This window comes from Myodes glareolus, chromosome 13 (genome assembly GCF_982192425.1).
Source record: "Myodes glareolus chromosome 13, mMyoGla1.1, whole genome shotgun sequence".
NCBI classification, from domain to species: Eukaryota; Metazoa; Chordata; class Mammalia; order Rodentia; family Cricetidae; genus Myodes; species Myodes glareolus.
In genome coordinates, this window is record NC_142038.1 from 77,546,316 (window position 1) to 77,559,458 (window position 13,143).

General features: G+C 42.3%; 1 long non-coding RNA gene across 1 annotated transcript in view; it reads left to right on the forward strand.

Moving 5' to 3' along the window:
- The window catches only part of LOC146891850 (uncharacterized), a 59,713-nt gene extending 52,128 nt beyond the window's left edge, over positions 1 to 7,585 (forward strand). Inside the window, exon 2 of the long non-coding RNA XR_015005291.2 lies at positions 7,425 to 7,585. This is a non-coding gene — a long non-coding RNA (uncharacterized LOC146891850). The remainder of the gene's footprint in view (positions 1 to 7,424) is intronic.
- The last annotated feature ends 5,558 nt before the right edge of the window (positions 7,586 to 13,143 follow it).

Below are 13,143 nucleotides of genomic sequence, written 5' to 3' on the forward strand. Positions count from 1 at the left end.
GGTGGGGTGCTATGGGCCTAGCTGGATCTGGGCAGGTTACTCAGAAACCAGAGGCCGGGCCACTCGGTAGCGGCAGTTACGACGAGAGAAGAGAAAAGGGAAAGAAAAGAAGTGAAAATGAAAAAAGAATAAGAAACTGAGGACCTGGTCCCCAGTCGAATGCACTGCATGGGAAGTGTGCAGTGTTAACGCAAGCGGACCGATCCCCAGGGTCCATCCAAGCACGATTCCGGTAAAGGAAAGCAACCGTAGCAGAACGAAAGCAACCATCCATAGCAGAACGAGGAGCGACTCACTGATTAAAGCTGTCTGGGAAGCCAGTGGCGGGAGTGGAAAAAGAACCCGGTTTAGGATATCCGAGTCATGCGGTACCAATTTTATTCCTTAAAAAATGATGGCGTGCCCCTGGCAGGCTCGCAGAGCAGCTGCTAGTCCGGCAGAGACAGCTGTGTGTCCTTGCAAGATCCCCAGGGGCCATGTGAACAGGCGGCGAGCTCACAGAGCAGCGGGAATGCATCCTGGGAGAGCAGCTGGCTGTGGGCAGGCAGACACATGGCAGGCGGGCAGGAGATAGAGACAAATGCTGGCGTGCCCCACTGAGCACCCTGCCTGAGATTCCTGGGTGGTTCCTGTGTCCCAGGAGGGACAACAGCCAGTCCCTGGAGAGACGGCAGGCAACGCGGGCTCTGGGAGCAGCCAGTGCAGTGGCCAGCAGACACATGGCAGGCGGGCAGGAGACAGAGACATGGACATGTAGAATGAGATTAAAATATTTATTCTGGGGGTTATGGAGGAAAAGGGGAGGAGGGCAGAGAGAGAAAGGGAGAGGGAGAGAAAGAAAGACAGAAACAGAGAAAAGGGGAGAGAGAAAGACAGAAACACGTGTGCAACACGTCAAGAGAGAGAAAAAAGAGGCCAAGATGGCGATGAGAGGTCAGAAGTCGCTGGGAGTGGGTGTGTCTTGTCCCTTAAAGGGACCAGAGATCAAAAGGAATAACATAATGTCCCTCCCAAATTCTTCATAGAAAAAAGTATGCAGTTAAACAGTTTGCAGTACTACTTTAGAAGTCCAAGCCAGCTTACATACCCTGTAGTACTTGGTCTTCACTGTTCTCTCTGAAATATTTAGGTTAAAACCTTGTCCTTTAAGACTTCTTTGGATGGAAGGCACAGAAATGTATGGGACAGGGTGATAAAGAGGGCATTCATATCCCCCACAGGATGAGGATGGAGCCCAGAGCCATTTGCACACTAGGAATGTGTTCCTTTTCCATTGAGCTATTCCCCCAGCTTGGATCCTACTTTCTTGACTTAATGCTGTCTCTTTTTAGCTGTGTGTTTTGGTGAGTTGCAGGTCTTTCTAGGTTTCTAGTGACCTTGTATATTTCATGAGTTTGGATTATCTCAGCTTTTGAGTCTTTTTCTGTGAAGGAAGAGAAAAACCTAAGCACATTTTTTTTTTTTTTAGAAAAAAACAAAGGTGTTGAGGAAAGATAGTCTAAGGAAAAAGGAAAGACTATGCTTGGGAGACAAAGATTTTGTTCGCTGACATAAACAATGAAATGCCTAGGGACAATGAATCATGTCCAGGAAACCAGAGAAGACAACGCAAAGTTCTAATATTTAGAGGTTGAGATAATTAGCTAGAAAGCATGTTGAGGTGGTGGGCGGTGGGCCAGGAAACTGAAGTGTGTTCAAGGCCACATTCTTGGCTTCATGTAATATGTGAGGAAAGAAAAGGTTTCATGAGCTACAGACCATAATTTCAAGCTTCCAAGAGGTTATTATAAACAACTGGAAAGAAAGTTGTTTTCAATTGTGTTTTATGTGTTTCCTTGTTGGCAGTGATCAGTGTTCCCTATAAATACCACTTACATCCTTCTTATGGAATGGAGCTATGTCATGTGATGTGTAAGGGGAGGAGGCGAAGGAAATGTGTAGAGAGAAGCCCTGAGTAAGAGTAAGGGCTTGAAAGTGGGGGAGTTAAAGTTTGTTCCCTTTCCATTGGTACCAACTGCTGGATGGCTGATCTTATTAACACACATCTTTGCCTCACTTTTAGATATTTAATGTACTCTCCAGAGAGTAGTAGTTCAAATAGCATTTCAACTTCTGCCTTAATTAATACCAAGTTTCAATCAAACTGCAGTTTCACACTGATGATACCTAAACAGAATGTAGGGTGGAGCTGAGCTTTGAAGCCAGAGTGATCCTGATGCAGGTCCCTCTGCCCACTTGCTGGGCTACTCTAGGCAAGTTATCAGAAGCCATGACATAGAATACCTTAGGTATGTTATCAGAAGCCATGACACGGAATTCTCTAAACATGTTATCAGAAGCCAGGTTGCTTCAAAGGTACCTTCTTTATAATTGATATAAGGATTAAATATGAGACAAACCACAGAAAACACCTAACAGTGTTGATACACTGTAGGAACTTTATAAATACCAGCAATTCTTCCTCACCTCCCTCTTTCCAAGGAGAGCATGTGACACAGGTGGTCTGATGTAGCTAGGTTGATACTCATAAAATGACAGTTCTGCTTTAAAGAAAATGAAAACATATTGTAGTCTTTTGAGGCAGGGTCTCACATTTCCCATACTGACCTGGAAGTTATGTAGCTGAGAATGAGTTTGAACTCCCCATCCTCCTCCTGAGTGCTGGATTATAGGCATGTCACATCATACTTTGCTTATTTGATTCTGAGAATTGACCCTAGGACTTTATGCATGCTAGATAAGCACCCTACCAATGGAACTACTTCCCCAACCCCTAAAAATGATTTATTCAGAGTCAAATATAAGTGACTATGGACCTGGAAACCTAGGTCAGGGGTGTGGTGGTTTACATGAGATGTCTCTTGTAGTCTCAGCCATTTGACTATTTGATCCCCAGTTGGTGGTACTGTTTGAGCAGATTTAGGATTTGTATCCTTGCTGGAGGAGTATGTCCTTGGGAGCAGGCTTTGAGAGTTTACAGCTTTACCCCACTTTCAGCTCAGTCATTCTGATTCCTTTGGTGGGAAAGATGAGATCACTGAGCTTCTTCTTTTGGCTGCCTGCTGTCATGCCTCCTCCATCAAGATAAACTCTTCCTTTTCTTGATCTTGATTTTAGTCATAGTGTTTTATTATAGCAACAGAAAAGTAACTAGTACAAGTGCTAAAGCCTGCTTGCTTTCACATTCATTCCAGCTGGAAGCTAATGTAGAATTCTTTCCTGGTCCCTGAAGCTGTTAGTCCTCTTACAAGTCACTGTACACACTATAATAAATGCCCCTTGCTGCACTGTGCTGCCAACAGCTCTTTAGTTGTATTTCCTCTGTTTGCTCTGTGTGACCTGAGGACAGCATCATGGCACTTGATATGACAAACACATGCCACCTATAGAAACAAAGAATAAAAATGGTCTTCTTTTTTTTTAAATGTATTCATTAAGTATACAGGGTTCTGTCTGCATAAGTCCCTGCAGGCCAAAAGAGGGAACCAGATCTCATTACAGATGGTTGTGAGCCATCATGTGGTTGCTAGGAATTGAACTCAGGACCTTTGGAAGTGTAGCCAGTGCTCTTTACCTCTGAACCCATCTCTCCAGCCCAAAAATGGTCTTTTTAAAAAGTATCTTTTCTCTAAAGTTTTGCTTCATTTTGGCTTTCTGTTTTGGATCTGACCCAGTCCACCCAGAAGTACTCTCTGAAGCCATTAGCAAAGCTTCTCTCATTTTCTAACATTCCTGGTGACAATTCCTGGCCTGAAATAGTGGCTGGAGGTTATGTCTCTAGATATCACTGGGCACAGTGGTAGACGCTGATAATCCTAGAATGCAGAAGGTTAAGGCAGGAGGATTGTTGCAAGCTCAAGAGGCTGAGGCAGGAGACACGACACAAGTTTGGGCCAGCCTAGATTACAAAGTAAAATCCTATCTCAAAGGTGGTGGTGGTGGACAAATAGGCCTGAATTTGGTGGATATTTAAATTAAAAATAGGATAAGTCCAAAGTAAATGGGAATAGATATGTGAAGATGAGCATGTTACCCAGAATATCCATGAGAACTACCCGGGAGTGATACATTTTTAACTTTGTCTTGGAATGTTGTTGCTCTATGTCCATGTTAGATACAGCACATTTATACCATTTTGTCTGGTCTTGATCTATGAAGCTGAAACTGGAGAAAAAAAATGGACCCCAATCAATGACCTGGTGCCAAGATGTTAGGAGTACTGGTTCCAGACTTGACCTAATTTGAGACGTGAAGCTAAAGAATCAAACATTCCTGAAGGGGAGCCTATGGATGCAAACACTGGGGGGAAAGGACAACAGTGAGCTTGGTCCCTTTGCCCATCACGTTTCACACTGATGGGAGGCTCATCTGAAACAGACTCATAAACACACAGACAATAGGGAGTGAAGTACAAGTTGAAAGACTGAAAGACTCCCCGCTGGGCGTCTTCCCTCGGGGGAGACCCTAAACCCAAAGATCAGCCGAAAGCACGCAGCCGGATGCAAGCAGTAAGAGGTTTATTGGAGATACACAGGCACCTGTGGGCGGCAAAGTCTCTCGGAGGACTTGCGCCCTGCAGGTTGGGGATGAGGGGTTTTTATAGGGGAGCAAAAGCACGGGTACAGAAGCAGAAAAGCTTTCATTTCATTGGTCAGTTCAAATAAGGCTAAGCTGAGTGGCACATTCCTGACCTTTTACCTAAATACCAAGGAGGGGGTTGTCCAGACCCACCTGGATACCAAAGAGGGTATCCTACCTGTTTTTCTTATCTCTTCCTGCCTTCCTAGCTTGGCTGGCGACTAGATGTCTGATTGCACAGCCCCTGACTCGTGACGAGCCTCGCTTTCTACGTGACTCAGGCCTCGCAATCTTCTCTTTCTTTGTTCCTATGACCAATCCATAAATCTCCTGTCTCGCAGCCAGATAAGGCTGTCTTTGCTCAGGTGTCTTTGCTCAGCATTTCAGAGGCACTGGATTCCAGAGACCCTTAATTAAGCCTGTTATTTGCTCAGCATCCCGGCCTTTAATGAAGCTTGCTATCTGAAAACCTTTGCAGAGCGTTATAACTGTGGTTAAAGTTAAAACCACAGTTTTAACTGTGACCCCAATGAAGTTGGGGTCCTTCAAAGTGATGCTTTGCCACACTGCTTCATAAACTTAAAACACTGCCTTGATGACACTTGGTACCATGGAATTAAGGTTCTTCATTTCAGATTGCCTCTACTGATAAAGAGGAAGAGAAATAAATTTTCACTTCTGCTTAGAACTGTATAATAGACCCTGCCCCCAAATCATTGCCCTTATCATTGGCTGTTGCACACTCCAAACCTCAGCTCAATAACCTTATGCTGCTCTACCCTCTGTCACCCTTTATCCTAACCATGATAGCTGACCCTTATAAGTGAGCAAATGAAGGGCTTGAGCGTGCTAAGTACGCACTCTAACACTGGCCTGCATCACAGTCTATTTATTGATGTATTCAAATTTGGAGGCAAGGTCTCTGTGCTGGAGAGTTTTATGTAAGCAACACAAGCTAAAGTCATCAGATAGGAGGAAACCTCAACTGAGAAAATGCCTTCATAGGATTGGACTTTATACAAGCATGTATAGGTATTTTCTTAATTAGTGACTGATGGGAGAGGTCCAGCCCATTGTGACTGGTGCCTTCCCTGGCTGGTCATCCTGGATTCTATAATAAGATAGATATAATACGATAATAAGCCATGGGAAATAAGTCAGTAAGGAACACCCCTCCATGGTCTCTTCATCAGCTCCTGTCTCCAGGTTCCTGCCTGGAGTTCCTCTCCTGTGATGTGGAGGTGTAAGTCAAATAAACGCATACCACCCTAAGTGGCTTTTGGTCATGGTGTTTCATCACAGCAATAGTAACCCTAAGACAGTCTCACTAAATTTCCTAGACTGTTCTTGAAATTGATCTGTAGCCCATGCAGGCCTTGACTTTGTGTTCCTTCTGCCACAGCCTCTCAGCATCTCTGAAGCTGAGATAACAAGTCTGAGCCCCCAGATTTTCCTCAGCCGTTCTTTCTTCCATGTCACAGCACACATGCCCTTCCTCTTGCAAATCTCCCTAATTCTATGGCCTAAACTGCCCTCTCCTCCATTGCAAATCCCTCTTTTTCTGTGGTGTATCAGTTGCTTAATATACAGAGGGAGTCAAATCCCTTGTTGCCTCTAGATACTATCTTTTCATTATTGCAGATAATCTTTCTCATGGAAAAAATGGGAATTTTATCTCCATAGAAACAAGAACAGTTTTTTTTTGGAAATGTCAGGGTCCGTGGGCCCCAGCATAGAAAACTATTTTCCCTAACTGGACTGGTACAGAGGCAGGAGAAATAACCAGACACAGCCTACACCATCATCACAGAAGGGCACCTCAGGCTTCTCCCCATCCTGAAGATCTACCCGTGTTTATTATACAAAATATCTCTTCTCCCTCAGGTAACCCAAGGTGGATACCTCGTTAATATTCTCTTTCTGGGGGATGCGGGGCTAGGGAAATACCTGCAACTTGGTCATCAGCTTCAGCAAACACCTCTCCCCAGGCAATCTACATTTTTTTTGATCACAAAAGATAAGTTTAATTTCTGATTTTTTCATTTATTTATTTATGAAAATTTCCACTTCCTCCCCTCCTCCCAAAACCCTCCCTCTCCCTCCACTCCCTAGACCTGGAGGGATGGGGGAGGAACTTAGACTTCCCACAGGGCAGGAAACCCTGACTGCTCTTAGGACTGGAGAGGGAGGAGGAGAGCCATCTACATTTTTAACAAAGGAGAAAGGAGCAGTACATCCTGGCTATTGTTAGGGCAGTGACAGCTTGTCTGCAGGGCTACGTGACCACCTCAGTTGGGTCTATGGCTTCAGAGTCTGGCTGCCACATCACATAGATGTAGGCCTGGGCCTACAGGGAAAAAAAAAAACCTGCTTTATTCTTGAAAAAGGCTGACAAGAAAGATTTTTGTAAACCCGTGTAACATTCAAGCATTGAGCATGTGATACACAACCACAGTCCCAGTCAATGGGAGGTTGAGGCAGGAGAATCATGAATTTAAGCTGGCCTGAGTTAAGAAAACCCTGTTTCAAAAAAAAAAAAAGTTACTCTGTTAGAGCATGTTCTTAGCAGAGAGCAATAATAAAGGTCCAAGCTTGTTTTCTACTTGATTTCAGTGTTTTATTTTCCTTTTACCATATTGGAAGATGCAAATGTCATTGTGTGGAGAACAGTGCTCTTTTAGACGTAAAAAAAAATGAGGAACTGATACCATGTTTTGGTAAATTGGAAAACACTTCTAGCTCCTTTCTCCCATTTCTTATGCCCCCTTCTATCTTTTCTATTTGACTTGGCATGGTAATGTGGTGTTTCTGACAAATGAGTACATTGATGTACCTTTTTTCCCCAGCCAGAAGAGTATCCATGGTGATCTGCAGAGAAATCAGTGCTGAGATGTGTCCCAGTGTGCCCTATCACAAGAAAAGCATGGAGAGTGTATTGGGTATGGGGCAGAATCCAGCAGGAGGAGTTGGATGACTTGATAGCTTCAATAAATGTGCTTACTTAAAATGATCTGATAATGATTGTCTTTTCAAGCAAAGCAAGTGCCAGTCTGCGACCCTGACAGTACAGCATGTTCTAAGAATGTTCTCATTTCCAGGGTTAGCTGAGGATGTGGGCAGAGCTATTCACACAGACACAGTCACAATGTAATCCTAGTTCTGGGGATTCCTGCCGAGGCAGGAAAAAAAGGTAACATTATATTATAACACAAATTATAAAATTAATACACATAAACTGATGTTAATATAATTTGTTTTCATTTGTTTTTTATTTTTATTTTTTTGAGACCAGTCTTGTGTATTCTAGGCTGACCCTGAATTTGCTATGAAGTTTAGGCTTCTTCCTGATCTTCCTGCTTCTACTGACCAAGTACTGGGATCACAGGCATGGGCTACCTCACCAGTAACAAGGTTTCTTTATAGATTTCTAAACAATGTGCAAATGCTTGTTGTTTGTTTGTTGTGACAGCATCTCCTGTGGTCCAGGCTGGTCTTGAACTCCTAATCCTCCTGCCTCAGCTCTTGGAATGTTGGAATTGAGGCTTGCACACTACTCCTGGTATAAGTAGTTAAGCACTCTCCAAAAGTCTCAGCTCAGTTCTCAAACTGCCTTCTCTACCTTGAGAGAGGCTAGACATGGGCACTGGAGTCCAAAGAACAAAGTAGAAAGGAAAAAGATCTACCGTAGTGGAGAAGCCTGCCCACACCTTCAGTGTCTTGCACTCTATCAGGAGGCTACCAAGAAGCCTCAGTGAGATCACACAAGGACAGAACCCCAGGCTAGAGGTGAGAAAAGCATCAAACAAGTAGACAGAAAGGCATTTTGCTGGCAATTTGGCTAGCCTTTCTCAAGACTTTCAAGGTCATAAAAAGCAAGAAAAAGTGAGAAACCATGACAGATAAGAGTAGAGACAAAAGCAAACATTGCAAATAAATGCAATTGTGAAGGTCCTGGAAGGACAGGGGGACAAAATGGAGAAATGCAAATATATCTAGAATTTGGTTATCAACAATTCCCCAGTGTCAATTCCGTGGTTCCAAACATGACTCAGTCTTTTAAGACATTAACAAAGTGAAGAACTGCATGAGCAGGAGACCCAATTCTGTACTTGTCTATGTTGGACCTACTTAGCTGAAACTATCCTCAAACTCTGGATGCCCCTGCGTAGCATCCCAGTGCATTGTCACTCACAGCTTTCTTTGCAGGGTCTTATAAATCCAAAACTATTGAAAAAAACAATTTACTTTGAAAATAATATCAAAGTACATTGAACTGAGAACCAAACTTTGTTTTTATTTTTGAGCCAGACTCTGCCCGGTAGGTAGCTCAGGCTGACCTAGAACTCACAATACAGTCCACATTGACTCTTAACCTGCTGTGATCCTCCTGCCTTAGATTCCCTAGTGCTAGGATTACAGTCATGAGCCAACAAAACCAACCTTGTTTAAAAGCTCTAAAATTAATATTATCAATAACTGCATGAAGATTAAAAAACAGTTTAGCTAATACATTATGAATCCTACCTATTCCAGTCTGGGCTACAGTGTGGAGACTGTCTCAACAAAGAGAAACCTGGGAATGGAGAGGGCACTCAGTTGTGCATACTGCTTGAGCACTGGACCGGCTCCAGGAAACCAGCACCTCCTCTAGCTGTGAGGCTACAGAGGTCACCTTGCTTTTCTGAATCTCAGCTCCATTCGTAAAATGAGGATAGTGGTGCTATCACTGCTTAGCCTCACATTGTTGACTGAGCAACATCAGGAATGTGAAAGCTTTCCCTAGCAGTCTAATGCCCAATACAACATGAGTAGAAATGTAGAGCCACAAACGTCAGATGTCAGCCATAGATTTCTTTGTTTTTTTTTACACTTCTAATCCAATAAAATTTTATGTGACACCAAGCAGGTAAAACTGATACGCAAGTTAAGAAACTTTTACTGAGTCTAAATCATAAATAAATTTATCTTAAAACAATTCTTTATTATATATATATAATTTTGCTATGAAATAGGGCCATATTATATCTGGTTTATATGGTACTGGGCTCAAACCCAGGGCTTTGGCAAATATTCTCAGCTGCCAAGTCCCAATACTTGATTGATACTTTGATTTTTATAAGCATTAGTGCTGAAAGCACCACTTTTCTTAAATAAATAGCAAAATATGTTTGAAGTATTTGATAAATTCTTGGAAATCCTGGGTTTTTTTTTTTTTTTTGGTTTTTCGAGACAGGGTCTCTCTATAACTTTGGAGCTTGTCCTGGAATTAGCTCTTTAGTCCAGGCTGGCCTCGAACTCACAGAGATCCACCCACCTTTGCCTCCTGAGTGCTGGGATTAAAGGCGTGCGCCACCACGGCTGGGTGAAATCCTGCACTTTTTAAAGACAGAAAATTTCACATGTACAGTGAAAACTGCAATTCACACCATACTGAGGTCTTCATTCTGAGGCAAGGCATTGAGGCAGCATTTGCTGACACCGTGTGAGTGATAGCAAACCTGGTGCCTATTTGTATACCGAGGCTGTGGTATTCAACCCACACTGCTGTCAGAATCACCTTGGATTTGTTACACATTTGGTTCTGAGTTAATTTGTGGTGGTTGTGAGTTCAGAGACCTTTTTCATTGCCATGTTTTCCCACCTTCATATCCAGGACCCCATATAGGGTCCTGTCACACCCTTTTACCAGCTGTGTTCTATGGAACTAATGCCTAAAGCTGAAACCCATGTCCCAACAGACGCAGAGTGCTGCAGCAGCACAGTATTTAACACACCAGCCCTCACATCCCCCTGGATTTATGATAAGGGTGGAAGTCAGTCTCTTCACCCTCCCAGTCAGTTGGGACTTTATCAATAACTGAGGTTACAAAGTCACTGAGGCCTGAAAGGGTAGGGAGATCAGATTTTATCTTCGGATTTAATTAACTCATTCAGGAGTGTTGGAGCCTGGGGTAATGTTTACACTAGCCAGTCTTGGAAATCAATTTAGGAAGTGTTAGTATTCCCCATTATGATCACCAATGCACCTGCTGTGCTTATTACAGCTCTTGGCCAACTGGTCAGGCTTCCTAAGGAATGTCATTACTTGACTGTTTCTTCTGCTCTGCCTCCAGAACCTCTTGCCACACAAATCAGAGTTCCTCTTTTGGGCTTCCCAGTGACTACTTTTTTCTGTTGTCATGACAGCACTGTAGCTTCTCCATATCATTCAGTCTTCGCTGTGGGTGAAAATCTAGGGAGAAAGCATTAACAGAGAAGATGCCCGTTGCTTTGTTAGCCACAAAACATGGCGATCTAATCAGAAGTGCTCGAACCCTACAGCAGGGCCCTTGCATTCTGAAAGGACTTCAGGCCTTTGGACTTGTTGGAGTGAATTTCAATATTTTGATCTCAGAAGTACTGATTCTGTGGAAGTTTTCACTGGAAAAACAAAAGTCCCCAGAGGTGGCCCTTTCTATATTTTCTTTTTGCTTTCCCCTGCAGATGTGTCCCATCCCAGAGCTCTTGCTTTTTTCATTTTCTCCACAGTGAGAAAGGTATGGCGATCTTCTCTCTCTCTCTCTCTCTCTCTCTCTCTCTCTCTCTCTCTCTCTCTCTCTCTCTCTCTCTCTCTCATGTTTCTCTCCTCACTGATCTTCAGAGATTTGAGCTTGAAATTCACTTGCTGAAACTTCCTGCCCAATGACTTTCTGTGTAAACAAAACAGCTCATCCAAATACCAGTGAAAACAGCAAACATCTCCAATACCCTGTACCATTCACTCTTTCTGAGAGAAATTAGAATATTTTCACAAGACTATGAGCCCCCTAATCTATAATTATTGAAATTCTTATCATATAAGCTTTTGAACCAAGTTTAGCCTCATTGAAAAAAAAATAAAAAGGAAGAAATAAAGAAAAGAAAAGATTCCTGGTGCCACACAAACACAACCATCTCTTTTATCTACATATTTTAAAAGGAAAGCTACAGAAGTTATGGATTCCACAGTCAGAAGGAGCCTCCTTTGATAGTGGAATGTTTTTAATTATTTGAATACTTTCACAGTGGGATAGTTTCTTAAAGTATTATTGAAGTCTCCCTGCAGGTAACCTTGTAACTGTGTGAAAGCCACTGATTAAACAACCTGGCCCGAAGTAAAATGCATGTTCCCCACTTAGGGCTGCCACACTGAACACTTGAAGCATCCTCTTCTATGCCCTCCCAGTCCCATCGCCAGGCTTCAGGGTCGAGGTAAGAGGTGCACACACGAAGCACAAATCTCTGCTACACCTTTATATTTTTAAAAGATAGTTAAAGAAAGTATTTTCCGGCTCACAATCAATTAGGAGTAGCTTTAAGACTCCATGGAAATAGAATTCACTACTTCTCCTGTCTCTTGGGAAAACATTCTCACATACTGACAGACAATGACTATCATAGGACTCTTTTTAAGGATTGGTTATTTAAGTAAGTAAGTAAATAAATAAATAAATAAATAAGAAAACAAAGGCTTAAAATAAGGTCGAAGTGGAGATGCCCAAGCTCACCAGGCATTCCTTTCAATTTAGACTCGAGATAAGAGCACACTCAACTTTCTGTTTCTCCTTTACGCCTGTTTGTTTCCTTTCTTCTTTCCTTCCTGTTCAACATATTTAGTATCTACTATGTGCAATATTTATATTAAATATTTGCGGTAGTTTCTTCAGATCACAGTGTGTGGGAAGAACAAATAATTAAGTTAGTCACTTATTCATTCATTGAGTCATTACCTACAGAATGCTTTCTGCGTGTGTCCTGTCTTGTAGCTACAATAAACCTTTTGCTACCTAGGACCCTAAGTGCATGCTGGTACTGTGAGATAAAAAATAAAAAAGAGTGATTTTCGGGTCCTCTGTTTCTCTACTTGCCTATGATGTGAAATACTTGATACTAAATAAAATGTTTAATGATCTCTTCCATCTTTGTGACTAAAGACCATATGTAATGTGGTGCTCATAAGATGTTGTCCCTTATTTTTATCCTTTTGCTGTGATGAAATACCATGAACAAAACAATTTAGGCAAGAATGACTTGTTTTGGCTTACAATTCCTGATTACAGTCTGTTACTGTGGAGAAGTCAAGGCAGGAACTTAAGGCATTACATCACAGTTACAAGCAAAGAAAGAATAAATGTTTCTTTGATTGCTTTCATCCTATATCTCCTTTCTTACATTGTTTAGGACTTCTTGCCTAGAGAATGGTGCTGCCCACAATGGGTTGGGTCTTCCTACATCAATTAGTAAGACAATTTCTCCTCCTTACACATGTTTACAGACAAACCTGAGGGAGGTATTTCCTCAGCTGAGGCTCTCTTCTCAGGTGAATATACAGATTGTTAAATTGTCACTTAGAACCAATCAGCATGGGTATGGCATATTATCCGTTTAATGGATACTTAATGGGATGTTTTATGTCAGAGACAAGAAATTTAAAAATTTCTACAAGAATCTTTAGAGATATTTCTATTATTATACAACTTTTTTTTGCCTGAGAGATACATGCAATATTAGAATCTCTGTACCTGCCTGTTTACATATGAAAAGGAG